Raw genomic sequence first — 17,229 nt, 5'->3', positions numbered from 1 at the left:
TGGTTCATAATTGTTTCGTTTAATCTCTCGTTTCTGTCCTCAAATGACCAAATATAGCAATACAACTTAATACAGCATTATAACTAGATATTCTTTAACACTATAACTAGATATTCTTTAACACTATAACTAGATATTCTTTAACACTATAACTAGATATTCCTTAACACTAACTAGATATTATTTAACACTATAACTAGATATTCTTTAGCACTATAACACTTTTTTGTGTTTAAGTATGTATGTAGGCTTTGTGTGATATGTTTTCATGTACAGTGGGTCAGAAGTTTACATACACTCAATTAGTATTTGGTAGCATTGCCTTTAAATTGTTTAACTTGGGTCAAACATTTCAGATAGCTTTCCACAAGCTTCCCACAATAATTTGGGTGAATTTTGACACATTCCTCCTGACAGAGCTGGTGTAACTGAGTCAGGTTTGTAGGCCTCCTAGCTCGCACACACTTTTTCATGTCTGCCCACAAATTTTCTATAGAATTGAGGCCAAAGCTTTGTGATGGCCACTCCAATACCTTGACTTTGTTGTCCTTAATCCATTTTGCCACAACTTTGGAAGAATGCTTGGGGTCATTGTCCATTTGGAAGACCCATTTGCAACCAAGCTTTAACTTCCTGACTGATGTGTTGAGATGTTGCTTCAATATATCCACATAATTGTCCTACCTCATGATGCCATCTATTTTGTGATTTGCACCAGTCCTCCTGCAGCAAAGCACCCCCACAATATGATGCTGCCATCCCCGTGATTCACGGTTGGAATGGTGTTGTTCAGCTTGCAAGCCTCCCCCTTTTTCCTCCAAACATAACGATGGTCATTATGGCCAAACAGTTCTATTTTTGTTTCATCAGACCAGAGGACATTTCTCCAAAAAATACTATCTTTGTCCCCATGTGCAGTTGCAAACCGTAGATTGGCTTTTTTTATGGTGGTTTTGGAGCAGTGGCTTCTACCTTGCTGAGCGGCCTTGCAGGTTATCTCAATATAGGACTCGTTTTACTGTGGATAAAGATACTTTTGTACCTGTTTCCTCCAGCATCTTCACAAGGTCCTTTGCTGTTGTTCAGGGATTGATTTGCACTTGATTTGCGTCTCCTTCTTGAGCTGTATGACGGCTGCGTGGTCCCATGATGTTTATACTTGCGTACTATTGTTTGTACAGATGAACGCGGTACCTTCAGATGTTTGGAAATTGCTCTCAAGGATGAACCAGACTTGTGGAGGTCTACAATTTTTTTTCTGAGGTCTTGGCTAATTTCTTTTGATTTTCCCATGTGTCAAAAAAAGAGGCACTGAGTTTGAAGGTAGTCCTTGAAAAACATCCACAAGTACACCTCCAATTGACTCAAATGATGTCAATTAGCCTATCAGAAGCTTCTAAAGCCTTGACATAATTTTCTGCAATTTTCCAAGCTGTTTAAAGGCAACTTAGTGTATGTAAACTTCTGACCCACTGGAATTGTGATGGAGTGAATTACAAGTGAAATAATCTGTTGTCTGTAAACAATTGTTTACCAGTGTATGTAAACTTCCGACTTCAACTGTATGTAGTTCGTGCTTGAACTATTCTTGTCTATTAATGTTCTGTACTATGTCATGTTCCATGTTTTGTGTGAACCCCAGGAAGAGTAGGAGCTGCTATCGCAACAGCTAATGGGGATCCTAATAAAATACAAAAATACCACTATCATCCATCTGAGGCTAAATCCATTAGAACACAATCAAAACATCCTGGTGAGGGTTGAGATGGCCAGACAGTTTCCCTGGAACCAGGATACTTGGAGGTGCTAACAGATTCTCCTCAGCCTCCAGAAAGAAATAAAAGCCTTTTCCATTTAAGGTGAAAAAGCTTGAAATGGTTCTGGTCGGACGGCTGTGACAGACCTTTTAGTGGATGTTTATAAAATGTGTCAAATCTTGACAGACTAGCAGGTGGAACATTCTGCTGAATTAGACTGAGTACCCAGAGGGAAGACAGCTAATATAAATGAAGCAGCGACTCGGAAGGACGAGCCCCTGAAAGAGGAAGTAAAAGTGAGGCTTGTTGTCCCAGAATGATGCTCTGCTCCTTGGCTAGATCTCAGGAAACTCTGCAGGCAAGTTTTTAATAGCCATTATTAACTGTGTGAAAGGTGGTATTCTGCTGGGTGTCTCAATAGATGACTTTAGAAGCAGGGGAGGGTGCTTGAAGTCCTATCACTTGTTGTCTGCTGTATTCTTGCCAAATGAAGGACATTGTCCCTGTTTTGTTTTCCAATTCATTTCTAGCTTGGTGTTGTGATGTTTTCAGAGGCAAAGAAAAACTGTGAAACTCTTACTGAAACTCTTAGACCTACAGTAACATTGTTTGTGACATATTGTACATGTCGGCATACTGTACAGTAACAGTGACGTGATAGAAAGTGGTTCTGCCACATGAACCAATTAAAATGCTGTAATGACAGGTTCACAGAGCCTTGAGACTTAGAGGTGTCAAGTTGGTCTTAAAACCGACGTGCATATGGTGAAATACTTTGCTGAAGCAAGTATATTCTGTTTTATGAGGCCTACAGACAGAATGCTGTGTCAAACCAACTTTGATTTGCATTCAGTACATCAGCAATGCAATCCCCCATCATGAAATGCCCATTGGAGAGACTTACGGAGAATCTATAAAACAGCTTGAGGCACCACCATACCAATTTAACAGCCAATGAGGAGCAGCACCATACCAATCTAACAGCCAATGAGGATGCAAACATCTATAAAACAGCTTGCAACACCACTATACCAATCTAACAACCAATGAGGATGCAGAAATATATAAAACAACTTGCAACACCACCATATCAATCTAACAGCCAATGAGGAGCACCATCATACCAATCTAACAGCCAATGATGATGCAGACATCTATAAAACAGCTTGCAGCACAACCATACTAATCTAACAGCCAATGAAGAGCACAACCATACCAATCTAACAGCCAATGAGGATGCATAAATCTTCCAACCATACCTTAATAGATACCAAATGGAAGGCAGATGCATCAATGCGCGAGATACATTTATGTGTCACTCATAAATAATTGAAATAATAAAAGCTCTCATGGGGCAGAACCAGCGAATGGACACGGAGCCACGTTGGCGTCCGCCCTTCCTCTCTGTGGGTTAGTAGAGTGAGTAAATCAGTCAATTTTGCAATGAGCACTGGGCTGGAGCTGGGAGAACAAGGCTTGATTAATGCTGCAGTATGGAGGAACTGCAGAGGGGAACACATGCTGTAAAATGCAGTGAAACATGACCTTTGTTTACAGAAAGTGCTTGGGTTGGAATTTTACTGTTGTGCATTGTGATGGAAAAGGCGGTCGGGTCTTTGGCCACTCAGGATAAAATTTCTCTCTCTCCCTATCCCTTTACCTCCCCCCAGTTCCTCCCTGCCTCTTCATCCCAGTTTGCTGCTCTCTCTCTCTCTCTCTCTGGTTAGTTAAGTTAACCCTCCTGTTGTGTTCGTTTCATGTTAATTAATTCTGTGTTCCCGGTCCAAAATGACCACCCCATTATAGCTGATAATAAATCCATTATAATACATATATTATCACCTAATGTTGTGTTAGATCTTTTTATCAACTTAAGTTCTTGTGAACATTGCAAGTTTTGAACTTCTATTTGCTATTTATGGTCTGTAGGACTCATTGACCAGAGCTCATACAACTCGATTTTGAGTTAAAAAAAAGCATAATGTATGGATCATTTTGACTATATCAAATACTCAGATGAAACATATTGTGCTATTTATCACAGACTACTTTGTGTTAAAGTTTAACAAGGACTCTCTCCTCCTCACCAGTGTCATGATCAAAGATATCATCAAGAGCCTCACATACAGTATATCGTTTGGTCATTGTGTGGCCACATAATGAATTGTGAGCAAGGCCTCAAAAAAGCTTTATATACCAGTGCTGTGAGAAAAATGAAAAAATCTAAATGTATTTTGTGTGTTCAGATGTCCTGTGTGGACAAAGTCATGAAACCTTATGACAATCAGATTAAATGAACTCTCATTTTTCATAGAGAAAACTTGTAAATTGGTCCAATTTGACCGGAACGCAGCAGGAGAGTTAATAATAAGAGATGGCAGTTATTCACCTTGTGGGTAGCCTACTCTACCTTTCCTGCTTTTTAGTTGGAAATGGAAATACACCCCGACTGCACTCAGGGATACTATCTTTGCGAACTTCTGATAAAATCTTAATGGTAAAGTTTTGAAAGTAAACGTTAAAGCGCTGAGAAACTTCACTGAGTAAATAAAAGGGGGAGGGGGCCAGTGATCTCCAGCCAAGTTTAGGGAGGCAAAGGAGAGAGAGAAAAAAACTGACAGCCTCAGTCATACCAATAAAGGGGAAATTCTGAGACAAACAGACGTCTCTGCCTTCCAACTGTTGTTCCTTAACCTGAAAGTACGAAAGTACACACACATGGTTCTCTAGAGTCCAGAGAAAAGCTGAGGGAGAATCCTAATCCTGTCATTTCCATAGTAATGGCAGAGAATAATCCTTGGACTTCTGTTGTGTACCGTATCATCTCTGTCCTCTGAAGATGTTAGAGCTGTTTAAAGGGACAAAACAAGATTGTGTTCAAATGTCAGCAAATATTGAAAAATTTGAAGCCAACATATGAGAAAAGAGAAGGACACTAGGAGCTGAATTAGGGAATTGGAAAAGTTTGCTGTGGCGTCTAACTGTTTGGTGAGCGGTGCAGCTCTATCACTGGCAGGTTGGCAGGCCGGTGCTTCGTTTGCAGAAAACTCACCGTCTTGTGTCTTCTTCAACCACTTTGACAAAATGGCACACGGTACAGTGAAGTGCAACGTGCCATCATTTCTCTCTTAGTTGCTGAGGTATGGACTGAACTGTCAGACAGGGAGTGCTCCAACGTACTCCCTTCTCTAAATATCCCCCTCCGATGTGCTCCATCACTGGGCAGTGGTGGGGTTGAGAGCTGCTGTGGTGGCACAATAAAGACATTCATCTGGAAGGGTCCAAAAACATTATTGCTTATCAGATCCATTTTACTCTCTGGATCCTACATATCCAATGAATAGCATGTGGCTCTGTCTCTAAAAATGTCCCAGTCAAATTCATATTTAATGACTATATTCATTTACATTTGCATATTCATTATGTGTGAGGTCATCATAGCAGAATAGTCTGAAAGTTGATGCACCCCAACTAGCAAATAACTTATAGAAAAGCACTTCAAGGCTTGTTCTGATGAGTTTCTAAATATTTCATTTCTATTCAAATGTACTCTGAATAAATGTAAGTTTCTCTCAACAATGAAACTAACGATCAGCACTATTCCTGTAGTGTTTGTGGGGGTTGCACTGTGCATTCTCACACTACACAGACTTTTTCTCTCTTACAAAATCACAAAAGACGTTCTCAAATGTTTGCTCCCCTTGAAAGTTCAGCCACATGCCTAAAGCCTATAGATTCCGTCTCCAACCGCATTCATTTTTACTTTACTGTTTTGTTCTGGTGCTGTTTGACTTTGTCTTCTGAATCACAACAGCGCTAAAGCACTAGAGGGAAGCGGGGTTGAACATATGCTGCAGATGAAAAGAGCCACAGACAAAATCCCTGAAAAACAAGAGGAAAATTAAAGCCATTCTCTGAAGTTCCCTGCCATGCATCATCAGTGGAGGCTGTACCCCAAAAAGTGAGGTTTGATGTAAACACCTCCTAATGATCTCCATTGTGAGAGACGGTGAACATTATTGCATCTCTGAATAGATCCCGTTTTAATTAAGGCAGACAGCATGCTGAGATGACAGCAGCTGCCTGGAGCCATTTTTTTGTGTTGATAGGAGGACTACACCAGCCTAACACAGCCATTACGCCCAGACCTGGCAGGGTACACCACCCTGTGCCAGGCACTCATTGTGCCCCCTTTTGTGCATTCTCCCTGAGGGGAAAAGGTGTGTCCTGCCTTCTGCCCTGCCCGGGTTGTGTGTGGCACTGCAGATTCCACTGCAGCAGATGTGCCCGTGCTGCACAATGGGACACATGCTTTCAGTGACAGGGTTTTATTAAACACGGCTAAAACCGGGTCCCTCCAGGAGCAATGTGTTTGATTGAGTTGGAAAGGCATCACTAATTGTCCAGCGGTTTATGGGGAAACAGGTTACACTGATAGTCCCCAGTGAGCTTGTTATGGCGGCCAACCAATGACAGTGCTTCTTATTTTGCGATGGAGCTGCTGCTGAAGTGCAGTGACCATGTGTGTGTTTTTTGTCTTCATTAGATGCTTTTATTACATAGCTGTTGGCCTAATAAAGCCGGACTCCTCCACAGAAATGTATGTTATTCTTTTTTCAGCGTTTGTAAGTTTCTGCTGTGGAGGGATTTTGTAAAGAATATGTCATATCAAATGCATTGAGTGTGTGGGCTTCAGGTTTGTATTGAAGCTTTTTTTATTATCTCGATATCAAACTTCTAAAGCCCCACTGCGTAGAACTCAAGGATTCAAAAGAACAATAAAAAAACAGCACAAAGCAAAAAGCTTCCCTTAAAACTTCTTAGGGATCAAATCCCTTTAGCGGGATCGATTTGACAACATCCGGTGAAATGGCAGAGCGCCAAATTCAAATTAAATTACTATAAATATTAAACTTTCATGAAATCACACATGCAATATACCAAATTAAAGCTACACTTGTTGTTAATCCAGCCAACGTGTCAGATTTCAAAAAGGCTTTACGGCAAAAGCAAACCATACTATTATCTGAGGACAGCACCCCATCAAACAAACACAGATAATCATAATTCAACCCGCCAGGCGCGACACGAAACTCAGAAATAACGATATAATTCATGCCTTACCTTTGACGAGCTTCTGCTGTTGGCACTCCAATATGTTCCATAAACATCACAAATGGTTCTTTTGTTCGATTAATTCCGTCGTTATATATCCAAAATGTCCATTTATTTGGCGCGTTTGATCCAGAAAAACACCGGTTCCAACTTGCGCAACATGACTACAAAATATCTAATAAATTACCTGTAATCTTTGTCCAAACATTTCAAACAACTTTCCTAATACAACTTTAGGTATTTTTTAATGATCAAATTGAAGACAGGAAAAACTGCGTTCAATACCGGACGAAAACAAAGTGGAGCGTGCTTTGAGGTCACGCGCCTCTAACAAACAGTACACTTCACTCGACCCTCGTTCTGAACTGCCCTACTTCTTCATTACACAAAGGAAAAACATCAACCAATTTCTAAAGACTGTTGACATCCAGTGGAAGCGATAGGAACTGCAAGCAAGTACCTTAGAAATCCAGATCCCCATGGAAAACCCATTGAAAAGAGAGTGACCTAAAAAAAAAAGAATCCTGGATGGTATGTCCTCGGGGTTTCGCCTGACAAATAAGTTCTGTTATACTCACAGACATCATTCAAACAGTTTTAGAAAATTCAGAGTGGTTTCTATCCAAATCTAATAATACTATGCATATCCTAGCTTCTGGGCCTGAGTAGCAGGAGGTTTACTTTGGGAGCGCTTTTCATCCGGACGTGAAAATACCGCCCCCTAGCCTTAAGAAGTTTTAACTCATAATCTCAGGAAGGACGGACTTGGAAAGGTAGCGTTGTAGAATCATATTTTCTTATTGAACTATTCATGCTTTTTTTGTTGTTCATTATCAGGCTAGTGTTTTAAATAAGTTAGTAAATCTATTCTCCACTAGCCAAGGATTTGCTGGCTCATTAGCTTGTAGATTTATTCTGTCCTGGTAGCAAGGTAAACCATGTGTTGCCTCAGATTAATCCATCAAAGGGGAAGAGAGGTGAGAGAGGCGTTGTCAGAAATGTCAGAATTCAGATGTATTTCACTCCTGTTCCTCTATTGTGGAATTAACATGCAGTTACCTAAAACGAATTCTCAATACCTGAGTTAACACACTATATTGTGTATTCTTGTCTCCGTTCTCAAGTCTATTATGCCTTCTAAACCTCCCTTTTTCAGGACCCTGTTTTTCAAAGATAATTCATAGAAATCCAAATAACTTCACAGATCTTCATTGTAAAGGGTTTAAACACTGTTTCCCATGCTTGTCCAATGAACCATAAACAATTAATGAACATGCACTTGTGGAACGGTCGTTAAGACACAAACAGCTTACAGCTTACGGTAGGCAATTAAGGTCACAGTTATGAAAACTTAGGACACTAAAGAGGCCTTTTACTGACTCTGAAAAACACAAAAAGAACGTGCGTGAACGTGCCTTAGGCATGCTGCAAGGAGGCATGAGGACTGCAGATGTGGCCAGGGCAATACATTGCAATGTCCGTACTCTGAGACACCGCTACAGGGAGACAGGACGGACAGCTGATCGTCCTCGCAATGGCAGACCACGTGTAACAACATCTGCACAGGATTGGTACATCCAAACATCACACCGGCGGGACAGGTACAGGATGGCAACAACAACTGCCCAAGTTACACCAGGAATGCACAATCCATCAGTGCTCAGACTGTCCGCAATAGGCTGAGAGAGGCTGGACTGAGGGCTTGTAGGCCTGTTGTAAGGAAGGTCCTCACCAGACATCACTGGCAACAATGTCGCCTATGGTTACAAACCCGTCGATGGACCAGACAAGACTGGCAAAAAGTGCTCTTCACTGACGAGTCGCGGTTTTGTCTCACCAGTGGTGATGGTCGGATTCGCGTTTATCGTCGAAGGAATGAGCGTTACACCGAGGCCTGTATTCTGAAGCGGGATCGATTTGGAGGTGGAGGGTCCGTCATGGTCTGGGGCGGTGTGTCACGGCATCAATGGACTGAGCTTATTGTCAATGCAGGCAATCTCAACGCTGTGCATTACAGGGAAGACATCCTCCTCCCTCATGTGGTACCCTTCCTGCAGGCTCATCCTGACATAACCCTCCAGCATGACAATGCCACCAGCTAAACTGCTCGATCAGTGCGTGATTTCCTGCAAGACAGGAATGTCAGTGTTCTGCCATGGCCAGCGAAGAGCCCGGATCTCAATCCCATTGAGCATGTCTGGGACCTTTTGGATCAGAGGGAGAGGGCCATTCCCCCCAGAAATGTCCTGGAACTTGCAGGTGCCTTGGTGGAAGAGTGGGTTAACATCTCACAGCAACAACTGGCAAATCTGGTGCATTCCATGAGGAGGAGATGCACTACAGTACTAATGCAGCTGGTGGCCACACCAGATACTGACTGTTACTTTTGATTTTGACCCCCCTTTGTTCAGGGACATATTATTCATTTTCTGTTAGTCACATGTCTGAGGAACTTGTTCAGTTTATGTCTCAGTTGTTGAATCTTGTTATGTTCATACAAATATTTGCACGTTAGGTTTGCTGAAAATAAAAGCAGTTGACAGTGAGTGACGTTTCTTTTTTTGCTGAATTTAGTTTAATGTGCTTTACACTTATTTTCTCAGTTCTTTAATTGATACCATTCTTCAGTTAAGTTAGCCATTTGACAGGCTGCAGTTCGGTTTCCACAGCCACAAAGTCAAAATTGCTTTATGGTCTTAATTTAAGGTTAGGCATAGAGTTTGGTTTATGACTTTGTGGCTATGGAAGCTAGTGATGACCCTGCGTTTGGATCATCAGGCTCTTACATGACTTCACTGTGAACAAAGCATGATAAGGAAACACGGAGCGGAACAGGTGATCCCAAGAGCAGACTCAGACGAGGAGACTGGGATGAGGTAACCAAGGTATTTATTGAAAATAATTGAGTGTAGGCCAGGGGAAGCTCGGGCGGTTGCTGGAAACCAGGTGCTGAGGCTGGAGCGAGAGGTGTGGGGATGGGGTAAGCAGGTCCGGAGGGAAATCCAAGGGAGTGTAGAGTGGGGAATCCAGGACAGAGTAACAGGACTGACGAGATGTCGGACTGGAGACAGGGACCAGAGTCAGAGCAGGCAGAACTGTAGCTGAGAGGAAAACAGCGCCAGGCAAGGGAAAACAGGCACAAACGCTGCGCCCAGCAGCGCTCCTCAGGCCCTAATCCCTCCCAGTACTGCCAGCCGCGACCCGGATGGTGCACATCCAAAAGCCGTCGGACGGTATAGGCAGGATGGTCATCGATGAGCAGAGGGGGTGGAGGTGCTGCTGCAGGAGGAGACAGGGGACTGGAGCAAACAGGTTTAATCAGGGACACATGGAAGGCTGGGTGGATCTTAAGAGAGTCTGGGAGTTTCAGGGGCACATCAGAGGGGTTAATGACACGATCAATCTCAAAGGGACCAATGAATCAGGGGCAAGTTTCCTGGAAGCCACTTTCAAGGGCAAGTCCTTCAACGAGAGCCATACCCTTTGGCCTGGAGTGTAGACTGGAGCTGAGGCACGGCGACGGTTAGCTTGGGATTGGGTTCTGGTGGAGGCACGGTGAATGGCAGCCCGGGCCCTCCTCCAGGTGCGATGACAACAGCGCATGTGGTCATGGACTGAGGGCACCGCTACCTCAACCTCTTGGGCAGGGAACAAGGGGGGTTGAAAGCCCAGAGCACACTCAAAGGGTAACATACCTGACGAGGCATTGATGAGGGTGTTGTGGGCATATTCCACCCAGAGTAGCTGAGCACTCCAGGAGGAAGGGTTAGTCAAAGTAGACACATTGTAGGGTGGTCTGGGGAATCCAGGAAAGAGTAGCAGGACTGACGAGATGTCAGACTGGAGACAGGGACCAGAGTCAGAGCAGGCAGAACTGTAGTGGAGAGGAAAACAGGGTCAGGCAAGGGGAACCAGGGACAACAGGAACAAACGGCTAGAACCATGGACTGACTGGGCAGAGATTACAATCTGGCAGTGTGGAAGTGGCAGGACTGAGTATTTGTAGAGGTCTTGATTATGGAACAGGTTGCAGCTGGTGGGGATCTTCTCTGACTCCAGCACATCTGTCTCCACCCACATAATCACCAACACACACAGAGAGAGAGGGAGAGAGCACTGGAGGAGTGGTGGCAGGTCAAGGAGACACGGGATGAGCACTAGAGGGTGTGGCAGGAGCAGATGTGACAGTGACAGAAACAAGGGCCTTCTGAAATGTTGCTGGTTTGAATCCCCGATAAGACTAGTTGAAAAATCATCCAATGTGCCCTTGAGCAAGGCACTTAACCCTAATTGCTCCTGTAAGTCGCTTTGGATAAGTGGTCTGCTAAATTACTAAAATGTAAATTGTAGAGCTTTAATCAGACATTGGGAGCGCCTGATCAAACAGCAGCTCTGTATTCAACCTTATGTTTTCTGTCCAGACAGCATTATTGAATTTAGTATAGTGTTTTCAGACCAGACAGCGACTCATGCATTTAGTATAGTACTAACAGATGGGCATAGCATAGTGTTTTCTGTGTGCTCCCTTCTAAACTGATGAGTCAGATGTTCAGATTCTCTTTTCTTTAGTTCCTGTCAAAACTTGAGAAGGTGGGGCCGGCGACAATGCGGACAGTAGGACGTGCAGAGGCATAGTAAAGTGCTAGCTGCTCTAAAATCTGAGCGAGACAATTTCAGTATGAATCATGTATGACACTATCCCTATTGCAGCCACCAAGATGTGGAAGCTTCTGTATTCAATGGAGCTGAACCTTTGAAATGATTTGCTGAGCAGCACAAAGCACACAGCACGATGGAGAGAAGAGAAGCCACATCACAGAGAAATTAAATAAAATGTAATGTACGGCTGGCTATATGTGCCAACATGTGTCAGCCCCTACCCCCCAATGAATCAAACAAACCTTACATCTTAAATTAAATTAACATATCTTTTTATTTGTTGTATTTTTCAAAGAGCTCAACATATCTAAGGTGTGGAATACCAAAAAGTCCCGTGTTGAGTCACAGAACAAATCAATTGCAATGGGCCTTGGGCAGAGATTCCAATTTAAAGTCAATTTTTTCTTTGTCTTAAGAGGTATATATATTTTGGGAAATCTCACAAGACTATTTTCACCATGTTTTCATCTGGAAGCCATATTCCTTGTAAGGGTGGTAATCATGGTTTTTAATGAATAGATTTAACTATGTGAGTTATCTAAACATTGTTTTGCTTTGAATGTCATTCTTAAATTATTAATACATCTTAGACAAGTAAATAAGAAATTTGACATGTTATACAATGTGCGTATAAACACATAGGATGTATAAGCTGGAAGTAGAAGTCTAAGTAGTGTTGTCCATTAGTTTACTTCAATTAGGGGAGGGATGGTAGGGATAGGGGAAAATAATAAAGAAGGTGTCACGGCTTCAATAAGTAGTGAGTGCAGAAGTCAGGCGCAGAGAGCAGGGTAGTTCAAAAGATGTGGATCTTTAATATTCCAACACAACCAGAGAGACGGTCACGCCACACACACAAGGGCGCGTAAAGTCCCAGTCCAACAAACAGGACAAAACTGATCAGGAAAAGAAACCACAAGAATAATCAAACACCACAAACAGAAAAACAAGCCCGCACAAAAACCGGCGGGCCTACTGGGTTTAAATAGCCAGTTAAATAATCAGACACAACCAAATGAAACAGAAAAGGGGATCGGTGGCAGCTAGTAGGCCGGCGACGACGACCGCCGAGCGCCGCCCGAACAGGAAGAGGCACCATCTTCGGCGGGATTCGTGACAGAAGGATTTTTTTTTTTTTAAATACAGTACCAGTCAAAAGTTTGGACACACCTATTAATTCAAGGGTTTCTCTTTATGTTTACTATTTTCTATATTGTAGAATAATTGTGAATACATCAAAACTATGAAATAACATATATTGAATCATGTAGTAACCAAAAAAGTGTTAAACAAATCAAAATATATTTTATATTTGATATTCTTCAAAAAGTAGCCACCCTTTGCCTTGATGACAGCTTTGCACATTCTTGGCATTCTCTCAACCAGTTTCATGAGGTAGTAACCTGGAATGCATTTCATTTAACAGGTGTGCCTTGTTAAAAGTTCATTTGTTTAATTTATTTTCTTCTTAATGTGTTTGAGACAATCAGTTGTGTTGTGACAAGGTATGGGTGGAATACAGAAGATAGCCCTATTTAGTAAAAGAGAAGTCCATATTATGGCAAGAACAGCTCAAAAAAGCAAAGAGAAACAACAGTTCTTCATTATTTTAAGACATGAAGGACAGTCAATCCAGAAAAAAATTCAAGAACTTTGAAAGTTTCTTCAAGTGCAATTGCAACAACCATCAAGCGCTACGATGGAACTGGCTCTCATGAGGACCGCCAAAGGAAAGGAAGTCCCAGAGTTACCTCTGCTGCAGAGGATGCTCATTAGAGTTGCCAGCCTCAGAAATTGCAACCCCAAATAAATGCTTCACAGAGTTCAAGTAACAGACACATCTCAACATCAACTGTTCAGAGGAGACTGCGTGAATCAGGCATTCATGGTCGAATTGCTGCAAAGAAACCCCTACTAAAGGACATCAATAATAAGAAGATACTTGCTTGGGCTAAAAAACACGAGCAATGGACATTAGACCGGTGGAAATCTGTTCTTCTGATGATTCCAAATTTGAGATTTTTGGTTCCAACCGCCGTCTGTTTGTGAGACGCAGAGTAGGTGAACGGATGATCTCCGCATGTGTGGTTCCCACCGTGAAGCATGGAGGAGGAGGTGTGATGGTGTGGGAGTGCTTTGCTGGTGACACTGTCGTTGATTTATTTAGAATATAAGGCACACTTAACCAGCATGGCTACCACAACATTCTGCAGCGATACACCATCCCATCTGGTTTGTGCTTAGTGGGGCTATCATTTGTTTTTCATCAGGACAATGACCCAACACACCTTCAAGCTGTGTAAGGGCTATTTGACCAAGAAGGAGAGTGATGGAGTGCTGCATCAGATGACCTGGCCTCCAATTAAGAAGGTGTTGTCACTCCCTGATCTGTTTCACCTTTGTGATTGTCTCCACCCCCCTCCAGGTGTTGCCCATCTTCCCCGTTATCCCCTGTGTATTTATACCTTTGTTCTCTGTTTGTCTGTTGCCAGTTCGTCTTGTTTGTTCAAGTCAACCAGCGTTTTGCGTCTCAGCTCCTGCTTTTTCCAGTCTCTCTTTGTCTCGCTCTCCTGGTTTTGACCCTTGCCTGTTGTGACTCCGAGCCCGGCTGCCTGACCACTCTTCCTGACCCTTTGCCTGCCTGCCGACCTGTACCTTTGCCCCCTTCTGGATTACCGACCTCTGCCTTAGTCTTACCCTGAGCCTGCCTGCTGCCCGGTACTGTTTCCCCACCTCTGGTTTACTGACCTCTGCCTGCCTTGACCTGTCTACTGTCTGCCCCTGTTGGAATATTAAACTATTGTTTATTTGACGTGGTCTGCATCTGGGTCTTACCGTCATACCTGATAGGTGTGGGATAAGTTGGACCGCAGAGTGAAGAAAAAGCAGGAAACTCCTTCAAGACGGTTGGAAAAGCATTCCAGGTGAAGCTGGTTGAGAGAATGCCAAGCGTGTGCAAAGCTGTCATCAAGGCAAAGGGTGGCTACTTTGAAGAATCTAAAATCTAACATATATTTTGATTTATTTAACACTTTTTTGGTTACTACGTGATTCCATATGTGCTACTTTATAGTTTTGATGTCTTCACTATTATTCGACAATGTAGAAAATAGTAAAAATTAAGAATGAGTAGGTGTGTCCAAAACGTTGACTGGTACTGTAAATATATGGGGGATTGGGGACATGATTGCAGGCTTTGTAAAAAAACAGCCTTTTGTGGTGTCACGTATGCATTCTGATATGAGTCACTGGAGATGTTCCAGCATGATATCACACCAAAGATAAGCATATTAAATTGTTTTGCATTATGATTAAGAAGTGAAAATTAACAAGTTATCCAAAACGTCATGCTGATCATGCTCTAAATGAGCGTGTGCTGTAAAGAAGAGAATGTTCTAGAGAAATCTCTTGTATATAGCCAAGTTAGGGGAAGAGAATGAACACTGCATTTTAATTTGATACATATGGGGCTACATGAGAAATATTAAAATATTTGAAAAAGCTGTCTCATGGAATACAAGCATGGCAAGTAGTATTTTATTCACTTGAGTGGTTGGAAGTTTCTGAGACAAATGAGGTGTAAGAGAGAAAGATTGAAAGGGTAGAGAGAGAGAGAGAGAGAGAGAGAGAGAGAGAGAGAGAGAGAGAGAGAGAGAGAGAGAGAGAGAGAGAGAGAGAGAGAGAGAGAGAGAGAGAGAGAGAGAGAGAGAGAGAGAGAGAGAGAGAGAGAGAGAGAGAGAGAGAGAGAGAGAGAGAGAGAGAGAGAGAGAGAGAGAGAGAGAATGAGTGTGTAAAGAAAGAGAGAGAAAAAGAGATGTAGGAAAGAGAGAAAAGTGAAAGTGAGAAAGAAAGTGAGAGCGAAAGAGAGAGAGACAAAGAGACAGAGAGAGAGTGAGAGAAGGAGAGAGAGGTGAAAGTGAAAAAGAGGGAGGGAGAGAGAGAGAGGTGTAAGTGGAGCCCACTCTGTGTGAGTTTGGTTTAAAGCCCAGTGCCAATCTTCATAATGACTCTGTCCAACAGAAAGAAGCCGCAGTGCCCCCTTCCCTAACACACGCCAGTCCCCCACTCCCAGCACATCCTTTATCGAGGCAAGAGCAATTTCCCCTGCAAACCAGCCTGCCTTAAACACTCTCCCCATTCAGACTGACAGTAACAGATAGACAGATGTTCTCTTGATTAAGAAATCTGCCACAGTTCTCGATTTTCACTCTACCACCTTGATTTTGATTGATAGCAAACTTAAAGGAGAAGTTTTGTTTTTTACAACCAAATCTCTATATTTGATGTAAGTGGCATGTTATAGAAGGGTCCAGACACCTTTTTTGTGATTTCACTTGTTTTTGAGAAACTTATCCCAAACAGCTAATCACTTCCTCATCCTCGTTGTGCAGTATTTGGGCCCTGTAAAAACATGAACAAAGGCTCCAAAAACACCCAAATATGTCCTTTTAGAAATGGCAAAGCTCTCAGTGAAGTGACTCAGGTCTTTAGCTGTTGTACACATGAAATTGTGTCATTCCGAACTTTATCCACAACGTTATATTCCCTGTTGTGCGACTCGAGACATTTCCCCTATCCATCTATTCCAGCCTGCTGCTGCTGCATGTAACTGCCAAAATAAAGGAATCACCAACATAAAGTATTTCAATAGGCCGTTGGGCCACTACGAGCCAGAACAGCTTCAGTGCACCTTGGCAAAGATTCTGCAAGTGTCTGAAACGTCCTGTGTGGAAGCACCTGCTTTCAATATACTTTGTATCCCTCATTTACTCAAGTGTTTCCTTTATTTTTAGCAGTTACCTATAGAATGGACGGAAAGGTATTGCATTATTGACACACATTTCCAATCTAATCCCTTTCATACTAGCAGGAAGGGAGAAAGAAAACACGTTCTCTCCAAGGAAGCAGTGTACTGTAACTGATTCAAAGACAGTGTTGACACCAGGAAAGATCCAGCGTCCCTTCACAGGGGACTGAGGAAAGAAAAACATTTTACCAATCCTAAAGCATTCTCTCAGAGGAGACAGTTACATTCAGTCTCTCTCGCCATGAGAGCCGCTAGATGAAAAACAGGACTGGCTATTAAAGAGTGAAACTTGCACTATGTTGGCTGTATTACACAGGAACAGCCTGAGTTGTAGAATAACAAGCCATCGGCTCTGCCATAGATCAGCCTTGATCAATGTTTCCTGAGGCTGTCTTCAGTTTTACATTTTTACAATTTTACTGCTTCAGCACAACTGGGATATTTTACCACTGTGAGTAACTATCCAACCCTGAAATAGATTCTGAACACATCCGCATGTATATGCCTGTCTACTGTATATATGTATTACCCACTCATTTCAATGTCTAATAAGCAATGAGATGTCTAATAAGCAACCAAAATATGATGGCAAAGTCCACTGTCATTGACCAGGATATAAATGGAGAGCAAACTGTGCAGTAGAAATGGGCTGCAAGGTTGAAGTCAGAAGGTGATCGGTGGAATGACAACTACATGAGACAAGAGCAGTGAGTCTGGAGGATTTCACCCACCCACAACCCAGTTAGTTCATGCATTTGGCTCAAACATGAATGGCCACAGATAATAACCACATTGTCTGTCCTTTCGACCACTGTTTCACAGAACGAGATAAGGGCTTAAATGATTACAGTCAGTCAACTGTCAATCAACATATGAATGTGTGAAAGAAAG

This window comes from Salvelinus namaycush, chromosome 17 (assembly GCF_016432855.1).
Source record: "Salvelinus namaycush isolate Seneca chromosome 17, SaNama_1.0, whole genome shotgun sequence".
Taxonomy (NCBI): domain Eukaryota; kingdom Metazoa; phylum Chordata; class Actinopteri; order Salmoniformes; family Salmonidae; genus Salvelinus; species Salvelinus namaycush.
The sequence above is the reverse complement of the archived record's forward strand: the minus strand, read 5'-3'. Positions refer to the sequence as shown.